A 17,631-nucleotide genomic window follows, 5' to 3' on the forward strand; every position below is an offset into this window, starting at 1 on the left:
GGTTCCGTGTAAGGCACGTTCACTCAGATGAGCAGGGACCCTGGGCATCTTTCTTTTGGTGTTTTTCAGAGTCAGTAGAAAGGCCTCTTTAGTGTCCTAAGTTGTCATAACTGTGACCTTAATTGCCTACCGTCTGTAAGCTGTTAGTGTCTTAATGACCGTTCCACAGATGCATGTTCATTAATTGTTTATGGTTCATTGAACAAGCATGGGAAACAGTATTTAAACACTTTACAATGAAGATCTGTGAAGTTATTTGGATTTTTACAAATTATCTCTGATAGACAGGGTCCTGAAAAAGGGATGTTTCTTTTTTTGCTGAGTTTACCTTGAAATTCATAATACACAAATGCCTCTGCAGCTAATGTTTTTTTTTTTTTGCATAGGCAAATTTATTTTTGCAACACACTCACTCATCACAAATTGTTATAAAGCTAGTTACAGTGCCTCCTAAAGACATGTCAATCATTGGGGAACTAGGGTAGGCTATTAGCTGATCATTGATGTAAATCTGCTCGTTTAGCTAGCAAAATTTTTTTTACTGATTGTGATTTATCTTAAATAATAACTTCATAATATAGCCTAATATCAAAAACCTAACTCATGACACAGTATATGGCTGGCTGGCTAGTGGCTTGTGTGGATATTGTAGTATTTGTTGGTTAGCTAGTCTAGACTACCTGTATTTTGGTGCTACACTTTTTTGGTAGCCTACACCAGACAGATTAGAGTAGAAGCCCTTTGCTTTACAACCTGTGTCTTCCAACAATTATATTATTAATTTTGCAAAAGGCCTGTTTTGTTTGCATGCTGTTCACTGCAGAGATGCCGCACATTCCCGACTGTAGCCTATTCCTTGTTATTGGCCTACACACAATCCACAGCTAGGCTATTTTTTTAAAGAAGCTATTGATCCATGGCTAAATTCACAAGGCCGCAGGGCCAGACGGATTACTAGGACTAGTGCCTGGGCCCAAGAACACTAATATAATCTGCCTAAATGACTACCGACCCGTAGCACTCACGTCTGTAGCCATGAAGTGCTGGTCATGGCTCACATCAAAACCAATATCCCAGAAACCCTAGACCCACCCCAATTTGCATACTGCCCCAACAGATCCACAGATGATGCAATCTCTATTGCACTGCACACTGCCCTTTCCCACCTGGACAAAAGGAACACCTATCTGAGAAGGCAATTCATTGACTACAGCTCAATGTTCAACACCATAGTACCCTCAAAGCTCATCAATAAACTAAGGATCCTGGGACTAAACACCTTCTGCAACTGGATCCTGGACTTCCTAACGGGCCGCCCCCAGGTTATAAGGGTAGGTAACAACACATCTGCCACGCTGATCCTCAACACAGGAGCCCCTCAGGGGTGCGTGCTCAGCCCCCTCTTGTACTCCCTGTTCACTCATGACTGCACGGCAAGGCACAACTCCAACACCATCATAATGCCGATGACACAACAGTGGTAGGCCTGATCACCGACGACAACGAGCCAGCCTACAGGGAGGAGGTCAGAGACCTGGCCGTGTGGTGCCAGGACAATAACCTCTCCCTCAACACGGAGATGATTGTGGACAACAAGAAAAAGAGGAACGAGCAGGTTGAGAGTTTCAAGTTCCTTTGTGTCCACATCACCAACAAACTAACATGGTCCAAGCACACCAAGACAGTCATGAAGAGGGCACAAAACCTATTACCCCTCAGGAGACTGAAAAATCCTCAGATCCTCAAAAGGTTCTACAGCTGCACCATCGAGAGCATCCTGACAGGTTGCATCACTGCCTGGTATGGCAACTGCTTGGTCTCCGACCACAAGGCACTACAGAGGAGAGTGCGAAAGGCCCAGTACATCACTTGGGCCAAGCTCCCTGCCACCCAAGACCTCTATACCAGGCGGTGTCAGAGGAAGGCCCTAAAAATGTTCAAAGACTACAGCCACCCTAGTCATAGACTGGTCTCTGCTACTGCACGGCAAGCAGTACCGGAGCACAAAGTCTCGGTCCAAGAGGCTTCTAAACAGCTTCTACCCCGAAGCCATAAGACTCCTGAACACCTATTCAAATGTCTCTTTACACCGCTGCTACCATCTGTTATCATCATCTATGCATAGTCACTTTAATAACTCTACCTACATGTACATACTACCTCAACTAACCGGTGCCCCCGCACATTGACTCTGTATAGGTAACCCACTGTATATTGTCATTTTACTGCTGCTCTTTAATTATTTATTATTATTTTATTAATGACTTATCTTTTTTTAACTCCATTGTTGGTTAGGGGCTCGTAAAGTAAGCATTTCACTGTAATGTTTACACCTGTTGTATTCAGCGTTTCACGGTAAGGTCTACCTACACCGGTTGAATTTGGCGCATGTGACTAATACAATTTGATTTGATTTTGAAATTATAGACCTACTAATGGTGCAGAAAGCTATTCTGGATTATTTTATTATTTTCGGAAAAGACAGCAATCATTTTATAACTTTGTTGAATTTCCTCTGTCCAGGTGTCGTGTTCTTTTGCCCATTTGAATCTTTTATTTTTATCGGCCAGTCTGAGATATGGCTTTTTCTTTGCAACTCTGTCTAGAAGGTCAGCATCCCGGAGTCGCCTCTTCACTGTTGACTTTGAGACTGGTGTTTTGCAGGTACTATTTAATGAAGCTGCCAGTTGAAGACTTTTGAGGCGTCCGTTTCTCAAACTATACACTCTAATGTCCTCTTGCTCAGTTGTGCACTGGTGCCTCCCACTCGTTCTATTCTGGTTAGAGCCAGTTTGCGCTGTTCTGTGAAGGGAGTAGTTGTCACACCCTGACCATAGTTTGCTTTGTATGTTTCTATGTTTTGTTTGGTCAGGGTGTGATCTGAGTGGGCATTCTATGTTACATGTCTAGTTTGTCTATTTCTATGTTTGGCCTGATATGGTTCTCAATCAGAGGCAGGTGTTAGTCATTGTCTCTGATTGGGAACCATATTTAGGTAGCCTGTTTGGTGTAGGGTTTTGTGGGTGATTGTTCCTGTCTCTGTGTTTGCACCAGATAGGGCTGTTTAGGTTCTCACGTTTATTGTTTTGTTAGTCTATTCATGTATAGTTTTCTTTATTAAAGAACCATGAATAGAAACCACGCTGCATTTTGGTCCGCCTCTCCTTCAAGTCAAGAAAACCGTTACAGGTAGTACGCAGCGTTGTACCAGATCTTCAGTTTCTCTGCAATTTCTCACATGGAATAGCCTTCATTTCTCAGAACAGGAATAGACTGATGCTTTTCAGAAAAAAGGTCTTTGTTTCTGGCCCTTTCGAGCATGTAATCGAACCCACAAAAATGCTGATGCTCCAGATACAGAACTAGTCTAAAGGCCAGTTCTATTGCGTCTTCAATCAGAACAACAGCTGTCAGCTGTCCTAACATAATTTCAAAAAGGTTTTCTAATGATGAGTTGGCCTTTAAAATGATAAAATTGGATGAGCTAACACAACGTGCCATTGGAACACAGGAGTGATGGTTGCTGATAATGGGCCTCTGTACGCCTATATCGATTAATCCATTAAAAAAAAGCTGCCGTTTCTAGCTACAATAGTCATTTACAACATTAACAATGTCTACACTGTATATCTGATCAATTTGATGATATTTTAATGGAGACATTGTTTTGCTTTTCTTTCAAAAACAAAGACATTTCTAAGTGAACCCAAACTTTTCAACGGTAGTGTAGTTAGTGGTATAAGTGTCTTGGCAATCAGGATCGATAATAAACAGCAGGGCTGTATGTAAAGAGTGTGGGTTGGTGTGGCATCAATATGCATAGGAGTGTCATTTGTGAATAGAGTCCAGTGAGTGTGCAAGAGAGTCAGTGGAAGTTTTTTGATAGAAGTGCCTTTGGGCACTCTTTAATTCATGCTCCAATTCTCTGCTGTGACAAATCACACAGTTAATTACACAATCAAAAATCAATCTATAAAGCAATGGTTCCCGTGCAGTGACTGGTCAGGTAATATTCCAGCCAGCATCAGAGTAGCTACCAGCCTCTTCATGACTCACCATTCCTCAACAAGGACAAGTGATGCCATCATTCGACAAATTCTCCAGGTTTACCTCTCCATAGTGACACCTTCCATTCATCAAGCCAGACCAGCGATGGCATCACTCAAATGGCTGGCTGGTATCTGTGCACTGTTTTGGGGCATGACACGCTTTAGGAATGCAGGCCCTCACCTCTTCATTCTAATCCGACATTAAAAGCAAACTCCTGAAACATAATTGACCACAAACCAGCATAGAAATAACTGAAAATCTAGTGGATCGGTACAGTAAAATTGCACCAACACAAAAAATAAGTTTGCGCTTCATTTCGTGACTGCTCAGCTGTGCTTGGTGGTGCTTGAAACAAAGCCAAGAGATACTACCAACTCAAGATAATACCAATCCATGGGATTTCATTCAACCGGATGCTGAAAAACCCTAACAAATTAATCATCTCCCCCGATACGGCCGGCTTTCAGCTATAATCTTGCTCCAGGCAACATTCTCTCCCTCCCTGCCTTTTGAAGCATAGACAGTTCCAATCTCCTGAGAAAATCCCTTTATCATACCAGGAGTTATCAGTTTGCAGGTTCAATCAATTGTATGTTAGAGTTGAGAGAGGACCCAGCAATGGTCGCTAAAATAAGATAAAACCATTAGTCGCTTTGGATAAAAGTGTCTGCTAAATGGCACATAATATTCGGATATATATTACGCTGCATCCAAGATAAAATAAAAAATCATAATGCATATACTTGTTCCAAAAGGTGCTGAACACAAAGCGCAGTAAAAATCAGGAAATTATGAACTATCCCCACTTAAACATTTTTTTTACTTCCCTTAAATAGCAGACCTTAATGTATTTGGGTCATCAACAATCATGTTCATTATTCAAATGAGCAACCATGTTCTACTATTTAATCAACAAAAGCACAACAAGGGTGTCGTTGTGTTCATATGTAATCGTGTGTAGTCACCAAAACAGAGCAACACCGTGACTAAGACATACCCGCTGCTCCCGAACGCGAACAAGCGCCTCGTTAACTTGCCAGTCAGCGTGTTCAAAGCCCTACATCCTGTCTAATAACAGAGCACCACTTGGTGTCGAAAGTCCCCTTGCAACTTCACGCACACACTTCATACACAAGACCGAATGTGTCAGTGACGCTGCACACTCCCCTGTCTCCGTCACTCCCTCCCCCTCTCGCGCAGTCTTTATCCGTCTGTCTGTTTCTGTCTATCAGTCGGTCTGTGTCTATATCGGTCCATCAGTTTGTCTGCCGCTTAAGTCGTTATGCCTAAACCCACTGGAAAAGCGAGCTGCCACCAGCAACAGTTGCCTAAAGCATGCATAGAGAGGAACATTTGAGATAAAAACAAAACAAATAGGAGAGCCCAACTTACGGAGCGATTCTTTGAATCCGATCGGCGCCTGGGCAGGGGGAAGAGCCACATGACAAATGCATTCAAACGATGAGCGAGCTGGCGAAGGAGGGATAACGCGTGAGAGAGCAAAACAGGGGGATAGAGAGAGAGAGTGCAGGGGATAAAGTGAGGGAGAGCGATCCAAATAGAAAGGAAAAGGGAGTGGGAGAGAGAGGGAGAGCACTGGACTTGGCCTCTCCCCTCACTCTTTAGCGGCACCCATACAGGCTCAGCCCCCTGTCTGTCTGTCTGTCACCCGATCCGCCACATCAATAATGTAGTCACGGCTAAGAGCCCATTACAGACAGACTCCACGTAGAGAAGAACAGGAGTACGTACACAGTGAGAGACCCAGGAGAGAGAGACCGGGGTGGGGGAGGGGGGCGCAGGGGAAGGTGAGAGATTGACAAAAAAAAAAGGCAAAGGAGAATATGAATTGAGGATAAAGAGGAGTGTCAGAGAGAGGGGAGAAGTAACAACAAAAAGGGGCGTCAAATCAAGAGGGAGTCAGGAAAACGAGAAAACGGCAGATTCCAAAGAGCTTCCAGGGAGCGTGACTTCCCAGGGAGGCATATCATCTTATCCATGCCTCCTAATCAAGCACTTTGCGGGGCCTGAGCCCAGCAGCTGTCCACTGCTTAGTGTGAGCTGGGTTGCCATGTTCGCAGTTTTCCAGGGAATGTTGCTACATTGAAAACGATGTCGGGGGTGTCAATGTATTGGTCGTGACTATTTGGGCTACTTCTAAATTGCACCGCGGCCGCCATGCCAATTTCTTAAAAATCTATATTTCACAGTGACCTGCTGCTGACTATCATCCAATGAGGCAGGCTGTTTCTGAGTGTGTCTGTGAGTGGTAGCGAAGGGGTGTGTTTGTTCAGATGAGCGGAATCACGTGACGAGCGAGAGCAGTACGCGCACACGTCGTGACAACTTTTTTTTAATCAGTTGTAGGTAGGCTATATTAATTGTCATTATGGGGACATCCATTTCCAACGGCTTTTCCATAAAACATATTAACATGCATCAAGAAATAAAGGTGACAAATCACAGGAAAATTACTTTAGGTGCTCTTTTGACCATTGGATAAATTTGCTCAGAGGTGGTTTAAACTGCATTATAATGTTGACTTTGCTTAGGAAAAACTATATAACGCAAAGTGTTTTACATGCTGACCACATCGCTCTGTCGCAAAATAAATGTACACATACATGTTATTCAATCATTGCACCCACACTGCTCTCCCACGCCAATGAGGTCTGCGTAGCCAGACACTAAAATAGAACTTGGTTCTATTTATGAAACTTCATGCGCTGCAAGTCCCACCTCTCCCATCTCTTCATTGGTTTTTAGGAGCATATACCCACGTTGGTGATTGAAAGATGAACTGAAGTTCACACTCCAGTCCAGTTGGTGGTGGTAATGCACCTTAAAGTTGGTTGCCAACTGCTATGATTACTAGAAACAAACTCGGTTGACCCTTTTATCTGTGGATTAACTGTCGGAGTAGAGGACCTTGTGCATTTCAGGTAAAATTACAACCCAATGTTTAAAACCCAGGACAAATTAGTTAGCAACAACAAGCTAGCTAGCTAAATTGCCATACATTTTTAAAGCTTTTCGACCTGTCCCCAAATGAATGTAGTTGGTTCAGAGTTCCTTTTGATATTTCAACCTGCTTGTCCTGATGGCGTCTGGTGTGGATGGACAAAATCAACATGAGCGGTCTGGTCAGCATGTTTACGCATGCTCAGTTTTTGGGTGTTGAGCGCTGCGAGAGTGGACATTTCAAATGGAAGTTATGGAACTCCCTCGCATGCTTCTGTTATCGGGAAAAGTCGTCAATGAAACTGACACATTTGCATCTGTTGGCCATCAATTAGCCTGTTATTTTCTATTCCTATGTAGGCTATTTTAGGCAACAATTTTATACAAAAAATGAATTAATATGAATTCATATGCATTAATATGAAGTTAGATTCCCCCTTTACAGCTTCCACTCTGTTAATCATATTTTTCCTATCAGGTTACAAATTATTGACTTTTCTAACTGAATCAAAGTCATCTTCATGCTATTACACATGTAGCCAAGCTCTCTTCCAAGTCTCAATCAAAATGTGTCCTGATTGGCTAGGTAGGTGTGAGAGCAGTACCACAGGGAACAGAGCTGGGAAGGAACAAGCCAGCTGTGGGTTTCCAAAAACGGAATCCAAGAAATGTATCCAATCTGTTTGCGCAGTCAACGTTTAAATGGAAATGCATGGACCCATTCCAACATGAGCTATGAGGAAAACAATGTTGTCTGCCATGCTTATGAACTGTGACCACCATATTTGATACATAGTTCTTGAACATACTTTTCCGTAAGCGTCACATGTACAGAAATGGCAGACAATAGTTTTTACTAGCTAGCATCGCTCAAACATTGCAACAATTAAGCTCGTTCTGTTTGGCTTCCACAGCTACTGTAACATTTCCTGGTTGCCTCCCTAATTACAGTACGCACACGCTCTGTTTTGTTTGGCTACAAGACTTTAGTCGTAAAGAGTTCTCAGACTGCAATATGCTCACTTTATTTGACTTTGTGTTTACCGGCCACATGAATTTGAATAAGTTCCCCCGTGAAATAGTCTTCCTCTTGCAAATGTTTTGTTTTATACTGTCAAGCATTATGGGACACTGTGTGTGTGCATGCGTATGTTCACCAACCCTATGAACAATAATCTAGCATCTCTTTACAGTGTTTAGTGTTAATGGCAAAGCACTACCTTGATTGGACAACATCAACCTCCTCATTGATCAACAATGGACCAAGAAGAGATGTATGATGCAGATCATGGCCAAATGCGCTCAATATGGAAGGCCAGGGTCCAGTTTCAGAGTGACAGCATGACACCTCCTCTGAGGGGCAGTAGGCCCAAGGGCTTACAAGGACAACCTTTAGGGATGTAACGATTAACCGATATGCATTGTTCCCCGGTTCAAATGTTTAAAGCTGCAATATGTAACTTTTAGGGTGACTCAACAAAATTCAAATAGAAACGTGATTTTCTAAATGTGAGTTTCTCATTGAAAGCAAGTCTAAGAAGCAGTAGATCTGTTCTATGTGCACTATTTCTATGCTTCCCATTTTTAAGTTGTTTTTGCATCTTTTACTTTCGGGTTTGTACACCAGCGTCAAAAATACTAAATGTTTGGTTATTTAAAATATATTTCACAGCGGTTTAGATGATACAATGATTCTCTACAATATACATGTAATGGCGCCGGAAGGGACGGCTGACGTTTTATGGGCTGTTAACCAACCATGTTATTTCGTTCGTTTTTTTTCAGGTTGTCTGTAACTTATTTTGTACATAATGTTGCTGCTACCGTCTCTTATGAACGAAAAAAGCTTCTGGACATCAGAACAGTGATTACCCACCTTGAACTGGACAAATCATTTTTATTTAATGAGTCGGACGAGAGGGATTTACTCCAGACACCCGAACAGGCCCTCATCCCCATCATTCAAAAGAGAAAAATACGGAGATATCGCGGAAGGAGATTGGGGTGCCTTGTATGGATGCAGCGACGAGTGGCTAATCTGCCTTTGGTATCGGTAGTATTGGCCATCGTACAATCGCTGGATAATAAAGTGGAGAAACTACAAGCACATATGTATATCCTACCAACAGAACATTAAAAACTGTAATATATTTTGTTTCACCGAGTCGTGGCTGAACGACTACATGAATAACATACATTGTGTAACCTGACAGCTGTATCAGCAGGATAGAACAACAGCCTCTGGTAGGACAAGGGGTGGTGGTATATGTATATTTGCAAACAGCTGGTGCACGATATCTAAGGAAGTCTTGAGGTTTTGCTCATCTGAGGTAGAGTATCTCATGATAAGCATGATTACCAAGAAAAATGTGTATGTCTATTTACCACCACAAACCGATACTGGCACTAAGACACACACTCAATGGGCTGTATACGGCCATAAGCTGACTGTAAAACGCTCATCCAGAGGCGGCGCTCCTAGTGGCCGGGGAATTTAATGCAGGGAAACTTAAATCTAATTTCTACCAGCATGTTAAATGTGCGACCAGAAAAAAAAAAAAAAAAACTCTAGACCACCTTTACTCCTCCAATGGCATTGAGGAGTACACCACATCAGTCACTGGCTTCATCAATAAGTGCATTGACGATGTCGTCCCAACAGTGACTGTACATACATACCCCAACCAGAAGCCATGGATTACAGACAACATCCACACTGAGCTAAAGGGTAGAGCTGCCGCTTTCAAGGAGCGGGAATCTAACCCGGAAAGAAATCCCGCTATGCTCTCCGATGAACCATCAAACAGGCAAAGCGTCAATACAGGACTAAGATTGAATCATACTACACCAGGTCCGACTCTCATCAGATGTGGCAGGGCTTGCAAACTATTACAGACCCACTTTGGGGCAAATAGCACTGAAACATGCATGAGAGCATAGAGCTGATCTGGACAACTGTGTGATCACTCTCTCCATAGCCGACGTGAGTAAGACCTTTAAACACATCAACATTCACAAGGCCGCAGGGCCAGATGGATTACCAGGACGTGTACTCCGAGCATGCGCTGACCAACTGGCAAGTGTCTTCACTGACATTTTCAACCTATCCCTGTCTGAGTCTGTAATACCTACATGTTTCAAGCAGACCACCATAGTCCCTATGCCCAAGAATACTAATGTAATCTGCATAAATTACTACCGACCCGTAGCACTCACGTCTGTAGCCATGAAGTGCTTTGAAAGGCTGGTCATGGCTCACATTGACACCATTATCCCGGAAAACCTTGACCCACTCCAATTTGCATACCGCTCCAACAGATCCACAGATGATGCAATCTCTATTGCACTCCACACTGCCCTTTCACATCTGGACAAAAGGAACACCTATGTGACGATGCTATTTATTGACACTACAGCTCAGCGTTCAACACCATAGTGCCTTCCAAGCTCATCACTAAGCTAAGGACCCTGGGACTAAACACCTCCCTCTGCAACTGGATCCTGGAATTCCTGACGGGCCGCCCCCCAGGTGGTAAGGGTAGGTAACAACATATCTGCCATGCTGACCCGCAACACTGGGGCCCCTCAGGGGTGCGTGCTCAGTCCCCTCCTGTACTCCCGGTTCATTCATGACTGCATGGCCAGGCACGACTCCAACACCATCATTAAGTTTGCCGATGACACAACAGTAATAGGCCTGATCAGCTTATAGGGAGGAGGTCAGAGACTTGGCCATGTTGTGCCAGGACAACAACCTCTCCCTCAACATGATCAAGACAAAGGAGATGATTGTGAACTACAGCAAAAGGAGGACCGAGCACGCCCCCATTCTCATTTATGGGGCTGTAGTGGAACAGGTTTAGAGTTTCAAGTTCCTTGGTGTCCACATCACCAACAAACTAGCATGGTCCAAGACAGTTGTGAAGAGGGCACAACAAAACCTATTCACCCGCAGGAGACTGAAAAGGTTTGGCATGAGTCCCCAGATCCTCAAAATGTTCTACAGCTGCACCATCGAGGGCATCACTGGTTGCATCACTGCCTGGTGTGGCAACTGCTCGGCCTCCGACCGCAAGACACTACAGAGAGAGTGCGTACGGCCCAGTACATCACTTGGGCCAAGCTCCCTGCCATCCAGGACCTCTATACCAGGCGGTGTCAGAGGAAGGCCTGAAAAATTGTCAAAGACTCCAGCCACCCCAGTCATAGACTGTTCTCTCTGCTACCCGCACGGCAAGCGGTAGCGGAGATCCAAATATAGGCCCAAGAGGCTTCTAAAACAGCTTCTACCCCCAAGCCATAAGACTCCTGAACATCTAATCAAATGGCTACCCAGACTATTTGCATTGCCCCCTCCAACGCTGCTGCTACTCTCTGTTATTATCTATGCATAGCCACTTTAATAACTACCTACATGTACATATTACTTCGACTAACCGGTGCCCCCGCACATTGACTCTGTTTCGGTACACCCTGTATATATCCTCGCTATTGTTATTTTACTGCTGCTTTTGAATTATTTGTTACTTTTTATTATTGTATTTTTCTTAACTGCATTGTTGGTTTAGGGCTTGTAAGCATTTCACAGGTCTAAACCTGTTGTATTTGGCGCATGTGACAAAAAATTTGATTTAATAAATTTCCTTTAGAAACTATTCATACCCCGTATTCCACATTTGTGTTACATTCTGATTTGAAAATGTATTAAATATATATTTGTCTAGTGAATACATGTTTTTTGAAATGTTGGTAAAATTAAATACAGAAATATATCTTATATACAGTATATCACAAAAGTGAGTACACCTCTCACATTTTTCTTTTTTTATATTTGAGTATATATTTTCATGTGACAACACTGAAGAAATGACACTTTGCTACAATGTAAAGTAGTGAGTGTACAGCTTGTATAACAGTGTAAATTTGCTGTCCCCTCAAAATAACTCAACACACAGCCATTAATGTCTAAACCGCTGGCAACAAAAGTGAGTACACTCCTAAGTGAAAATGTCCAAATTGGGGCCCAATTAGCCATTTTCGCTCCCCGGTGTCATGTGACTCGTTCGTGTTACAAGGTCTCAGGTGCGAATGGGGAGCAGGTGTGTTAAATTTGGTGTCATCGCGCTCACACTCCCTCATACTGACTGGTCACTGGAAGTTCAACACGGCACTTCATGGCAAAGCACTCTTTGAGGATCTGAAAAAAAAGAATTGTTGCTCTACATAAAGCTGGCCTGGGCTATAAGAAGATTGCCAAGACCCTGAAACTGAGCTGCAGCACGGTGGCCAAGACCATACAGTGGTTTAACTGGACAGGTTCCACTCAGAACAGGCCTCGCCATGGTCGACCAAAGAAGTTGAGTGCACGTGCTCAGCGTCATATCCAGAGGTTGTCTTTGGGAAATAGACGTATGAGTGCTGCCAGCATTTCTGCAGAGGTTGAAGGGGTGGGGGGTCAGTCTGTCAGTGCTCAGACCATACGCCATACACTGCATCAAATTGGTCTGCATGGCTGTCGTCCCAGAAGGAACCCTCTTCTAAAGATGACGTACAAGAAAGCACGCAAACAGTTTGCTGAAGACAAGCAGACTAAGGACATGGATTACTGGAACTATGTCCTGTGGTCTGATGAGACCAAGAAACTTATTTGGTTCAGATGGTGTCAAGAGTGTGTGGCGGCAACCAGGTGAGGAGTACAAAGACAAGTGTGTCTTGCCTAAAGTCAAGCATGGTGGTGGGAGTGTCATGGTCTGGGGCTGCATGAGTGCTGCCGGCACTGGGGAGCTACAGTTCATTGAGGGAACCATGAATGCCAATATGTACTGTGACATACTGAAGCAGAGCATGATCCCCTCTCTTCGGAGACTGGGCCGCAGGGCAGTATTCCAACATGATAACGACCCCAAACACACCTCCAAAACGACCACTGCCTTGCTAAAGAAGCTGAGGGTAAAGGTGATGGACTGGCCAAGCATGTCTCCAGACCTAAACCCTATTGAGCATCTGTGAGGCATCCTCAAGGTCTCTAACATCCACCAGCTCCTTGATGTCATCATGGAGGAGTGCAAGAGGACTCCAATGGCAACCTGTGAAGCTTTGGTGAACTCCATGCCCAAGAGGGTTAAGGCAGTGCTGGAAAATGATGGTGGCCACACAAAATATTGACACTTTGGTCCCAATTTGGACATTGTCACTTAGGGGTGTACTCACTTTTGTTGCCAGCTGTTTAGACACTAATGGCTGTGTGTTATTTTGAGGGGACAGAAAATGTACACTGTTATACAAGCTGTACACTCACTACCTTACATTGTAGCAAAGTGTCATTTCTTCAGTGTTGTTACATGCAAATAAACTCATATTTACAAAAATGTGAGGGGTGCACTCACTTTTGTGATATACTGTAAGTATGCACACCCCTGAGTCTATACTTTGTAGAAACACCTTTGGCAGCGATTACAGCTGTGAGTCTATCTGGGTAATTCTCAAGAGCTTTCCACACCTGGATTGTACAATATTTGACCATTATTTTTTTCAAAATTATTCAAGTTCTGCAAATTGTTTGTTGATCATTGCTACACAAACATTTTCAGGTCTTGCCATAGATTTTCAAGTATATTTAAGTCAAAACTGTAACTCGGCCACTCAGGAACATTCAGTCTTCTTGGTAAGCAACTCCAGTGTATATTTGTTCTTGTGTTTTATGTTATTGCCCTGCTGAAAGGTGAATTAATCTGTGTCTAGTGAAAGCAGACAACCAGGTTTTCCTCTAGGATTTTGATTGTGATTAGTTCCATTCTGTTTATTTTCTTACCCTGAAAAACTCCCCTCCCCAGTCCTTAATGATTACAAGCATACACATAACATAGTGCAGCCAACACTATGCTTGAAAATATGGAGAGTGGTACTCAGTAATGTGTTGTATTCGATTTGCCCCAAACATAAAACGTTGTATTCAGTACAAAAAGTGAATTGCTTTGCAACATTTTTTGCAGTAGTACCTTAGTTCCTGTTGCAAACAGGATTGTTTTTTAATATTGTTATTCTGTACAGGCTTCCTTTTCAATTAGGTTCATATTGTGGAGTAACGACATTGTTGTTGATCCATCCTCAGTTTTCTCCTATCACAGCCATGAAATAACTTCACCATGCTCAAAAATATATGCAGTCTGTTTTTAATTTAATTTTTTACACATCTACAGTACTAATAGGTGCCCTTCTTTGCGAGGCATTGGAAAACCTCCCTGGTCTTTGTGGTTGAATCTGTGTTTGAAATTCACTGCTGGATTAAGGGACCTTACAGGTAATTGTATGTGTGGGGTACAGAGATGAGGTAGTCCTTCAAAAATAATGTTAAACACTATTATTGCACACAGAGTGAGTCCATGCAACTTATGTGACTTGTTTCTCCTGAACTTATTTAGGCTTGCCATAAAAGGGGTTGAATAGTTACTCTTTATTTAACATTTATTTGTAAAAATGTTAGAGAACATTATTCCCCTTTGACATTGTGGGGTATTGTGTGTAGGCCAGTGATGAAAAAAATCGAAATTTAAATTAATTTTAAAATCCGGCTGTAACAAAACATGGAAAAGCTCAGGTACATTCTATTTTGTTACAGACTTCAATTAGGTGAACTATTTGAATTTTAGCAACCGGGAAATGGCAGAACAATTTCTGCATATTGCACCTTTAAGATGCGAGTGCATATGTTGGAAAACTGATTCAAAGGTTACGAAATGCCGGTTCACAAAGACGTTTAACTTGTTCTGAAAATATCTTTAATCAGCCTATCAAACTGTTATTCATGTATCTGCGTGACATTAGCCTACATGTCAGCGGGAGATGCAGCTGCTCGCTCGCGCCAACGTGTGGTAGGTCAACCCTATCCCTGTTTTAATATAGGTAGGAGCTGCACCTTCCGCATTCAGATGTTTGTAAAATGGCTTACGCAATATTAGATCACAGGCTTTATTGAGGGACAACCAATATAATTTACTGGGTCATTGCCAAATGTGTTTTACCAGCTGATCTGTGTAGGCTACCGGAGTGGACACAACTTACATCTTTTGCTGATTGCATATCCAACTGCTGATTGGGGCTTTTTGATTGCCAAGTTCACCATACAAATCATTTTTGGTACTACTGCTTTAAACAGTCAGTGCATTCGGTCATTTTTACATGAACAGGGTAAAGGTGTAATTTCATAAAAAGGACAGCAATCATTTTTGTGAGCCACAATGGTCGGAACTGGAGAAAAGAGCAGCTCTCTTCCATTAATTACAAATAGTCAAAACCATTCACGTTTTAGACGGTGAAATCCAAAGCTGTTAGAGTGCTTTCGGAAAGTATTCAGACCCTTGACTTGAACATTATTCTTATTCTGAAATGTATTAAATAAATAAAAAATCCTCAATCTACACACAATACCCCATAATGACAAAGCAAAAACATATTTTGGAAAAAAATATATACAGAAAATACATAAATTACATAAGTATTCAATAAGTTCAGGAGAAACCCTTTGCTATGACACTCTAAATTGAGCTCAGGTACATCCTGTTTCCATTGATCAACCTTAAGATGTTTCTACAACTTGATTGGAGTCTTTGGCAAATTCAATTGATTGGAAAGGCACACACCTGTCTACAAGAGGTCCCACAGCTGACAGATCTGGGGAAGGGTACCAAAACATTTCTGCAGCATTGAAGGTCCCCAAGAACTTAAATGGAATAAGTTTGGAAACACCAAAACTCTTCCTAGAGCTGGCCACCCAGCCAAACTGAGCAATCGGGGGAGAAGGGCCTTGGTCAGGGAGGTGACCTGATGGTAAATCTGACATAGCTCCACAGTTCCTCTGTGGAGTTGGGAGAACCTTCAAGAAGGACAACCATCTCTGCAGGACTCCACCAATCAGGCCATTATGGTAGAGTGGCCAGACAGCAGCCACTTCTCAGTAAAAGGCATATGACAGCCTGCTTAGACTTTGCCAAAAGGAAACAAAGGGACTCTCTGACCATGAGAAACAAGATTCTCTTGTCTGATGAAACCAAGATTGAACCCTTTGGCCTGAATGTTAAGCGTCACATCTGGAGGAAACCTGGCACCATCCCTACAGTGAAGCATAGTGGTGGCAGCATCATGCTGTGAGGATGTTTTTCAGCGGCAGGGGCTGGGATACTAGTCAGGATCGAGGGAAAGGTGAACGGAGCAAACTACAGAGAGATTCTTGATGAAGACCGCTCTGAATCAGGTTAGGACCTCAGACTGGGGCAAAGGTTCACCTTCCAACAAGACAAAGACCCTAAGCACAAGACAACGCAGGAGTGGCTTCGTGACAAGTCTCTGAATGTCCTTGAGTGGCCCAGCCAACGACCGGACTTGAACCTGGTCAAACATCCCTGGAGAGACCTGAAAATAGCTGTGCAGCCTGAGAGGTTCTACAGAGAAGAATGGGAGAAACTCCCCAAATACAGGTGTGCCAAGCTTATGGCGTCATATGCAAGAAGACTCCAGGCTAAAATCGCTCCCAAATGTGCTTGAACAAAGTACTGAGTAAAGGGTCTGAATGCTTATGTAAATGTGATTGTAACAAATTGTGGAAAAAGTCAAGGGGTCTGAATGCTTTCCGAATGCACTGTATGTCATAGCTAATTTCTAAAGATATCCGTATTCATCTTAAAACATTTTAATCTGCTATGACAAGTTAATCAGTGTGTGATAAGGATTTCAGATGAAACAAAATTGCCCACCCCCCAGAACAGAGACTGAAAAAGGATATATTACCAGAAAGTGTTCATACGAGATCTTTTATTAATAGGATAGTGTTGGGTGAACCGTATCCTTTTGCAAAGAGGATCTGTGATATACACATTTATTCATCAACAGGATGTACAACATCCGCTCAAGCAATTGCTTACCCCTGCGAAACATTCCTAACAAATTCAGAGGGTATACACAAAAGGCACGAGAAATCTTCACTCACACTCTCTGGAGAAGCAGCATAGAACACTGGAGAGGGAAGGAAGGAGAAAGTAGGTAGGATGATGAAAGAGAGAATGAGGGAAAGAGAGAAGGAGGGGGGGGGGGTAGGTTGTGGCTGGTGTTGCCGGTAATTAGCCATCCACGTGCCCTCACAAGCGGGGAGAGATAGAGGCTACAACATTGCAGGTCCCCCTGAGAGACACTAAAATAGCACAAGAGCCTTTGTAGTCCCTGACACTATCTGTCCTGGGATCAGATGGTGGGCTCACTGACAAGACTGATCTCCCAGTACACAAGGCATCGAGTAGAGAGCTTGTGAAACAAAAAAACCCACAGTATCTGGTCCTCTACAGATGGGAAATAAGCTGAAGTCTTTATTTAGCAGAGCTTTAGACAATACTCAGGAGCATTTTCTGAAACCGTAATCCCAACATGTGAATATGGAAACAGTAGAAATATGGCCAGTGGAACAGAGACTGTACTTTCCTAAACAATGCCATATGTGAGTTGTATATAGACACAAAACAGGGTAGAGAAACATTGTACGTAAAGAAGAACATGTGGCCTCTGAGCTGGCAGATAGATCGTGATAATGGGGATGAACACAGTGGTCTGTTTTACTGCAATGGTCAATAAAAA

The 17,631-nt window shown here is 42.9% G+C and overlaps 1 protein-coding gene across 5 annotated transcripts in view; it reads right to left on the reverse strand.

The window, feature by feature from the left end:
• peak1 (pseudopodium-enriched atypical kinase 1) overlaps nucleotides 1-17,631 on the reverse strand; it is a 260,338-nt gene that overhangs the window by 128,645 nt on the left and 114,062 nt on the right. Inside the window, exon 1 of one of the 5 annotated variants that reach the window (XM_035790411.2) lies at nucleotides 5,443-5,855. The exons of 3 other annotated variants lie outside the window; for them this stretch is intronic. The gene's annotated coding sequence lies outside the window, so the exon portion shown is untranslated. Of the gene's footprint in view, nucleotides 1-5,047; nucleotides 5,196-5,442; nucleotides 5,856-17,631 lie in introns of those variants that run through there. One more of the 5 variants, XM_035790412.2, reaches the window with a different exon arrangement.

The sequence above is a fragment of the Oncorhynchus keta genome, chromosome 17, assembly GCF_023373465.1.
Source record: "Oncorhynchus keta strain PuntledgeMale-10-30-2019 chromosome 17, Oket_V2, whole genome shotgun sequence".
Taxonomy (NCBI): Eukaryota; Metazoa; Chordata; class Actinopteri; order Salmoniformes; family Salmonidae; genus Oncorhynchus; species Oncorhynchus keta.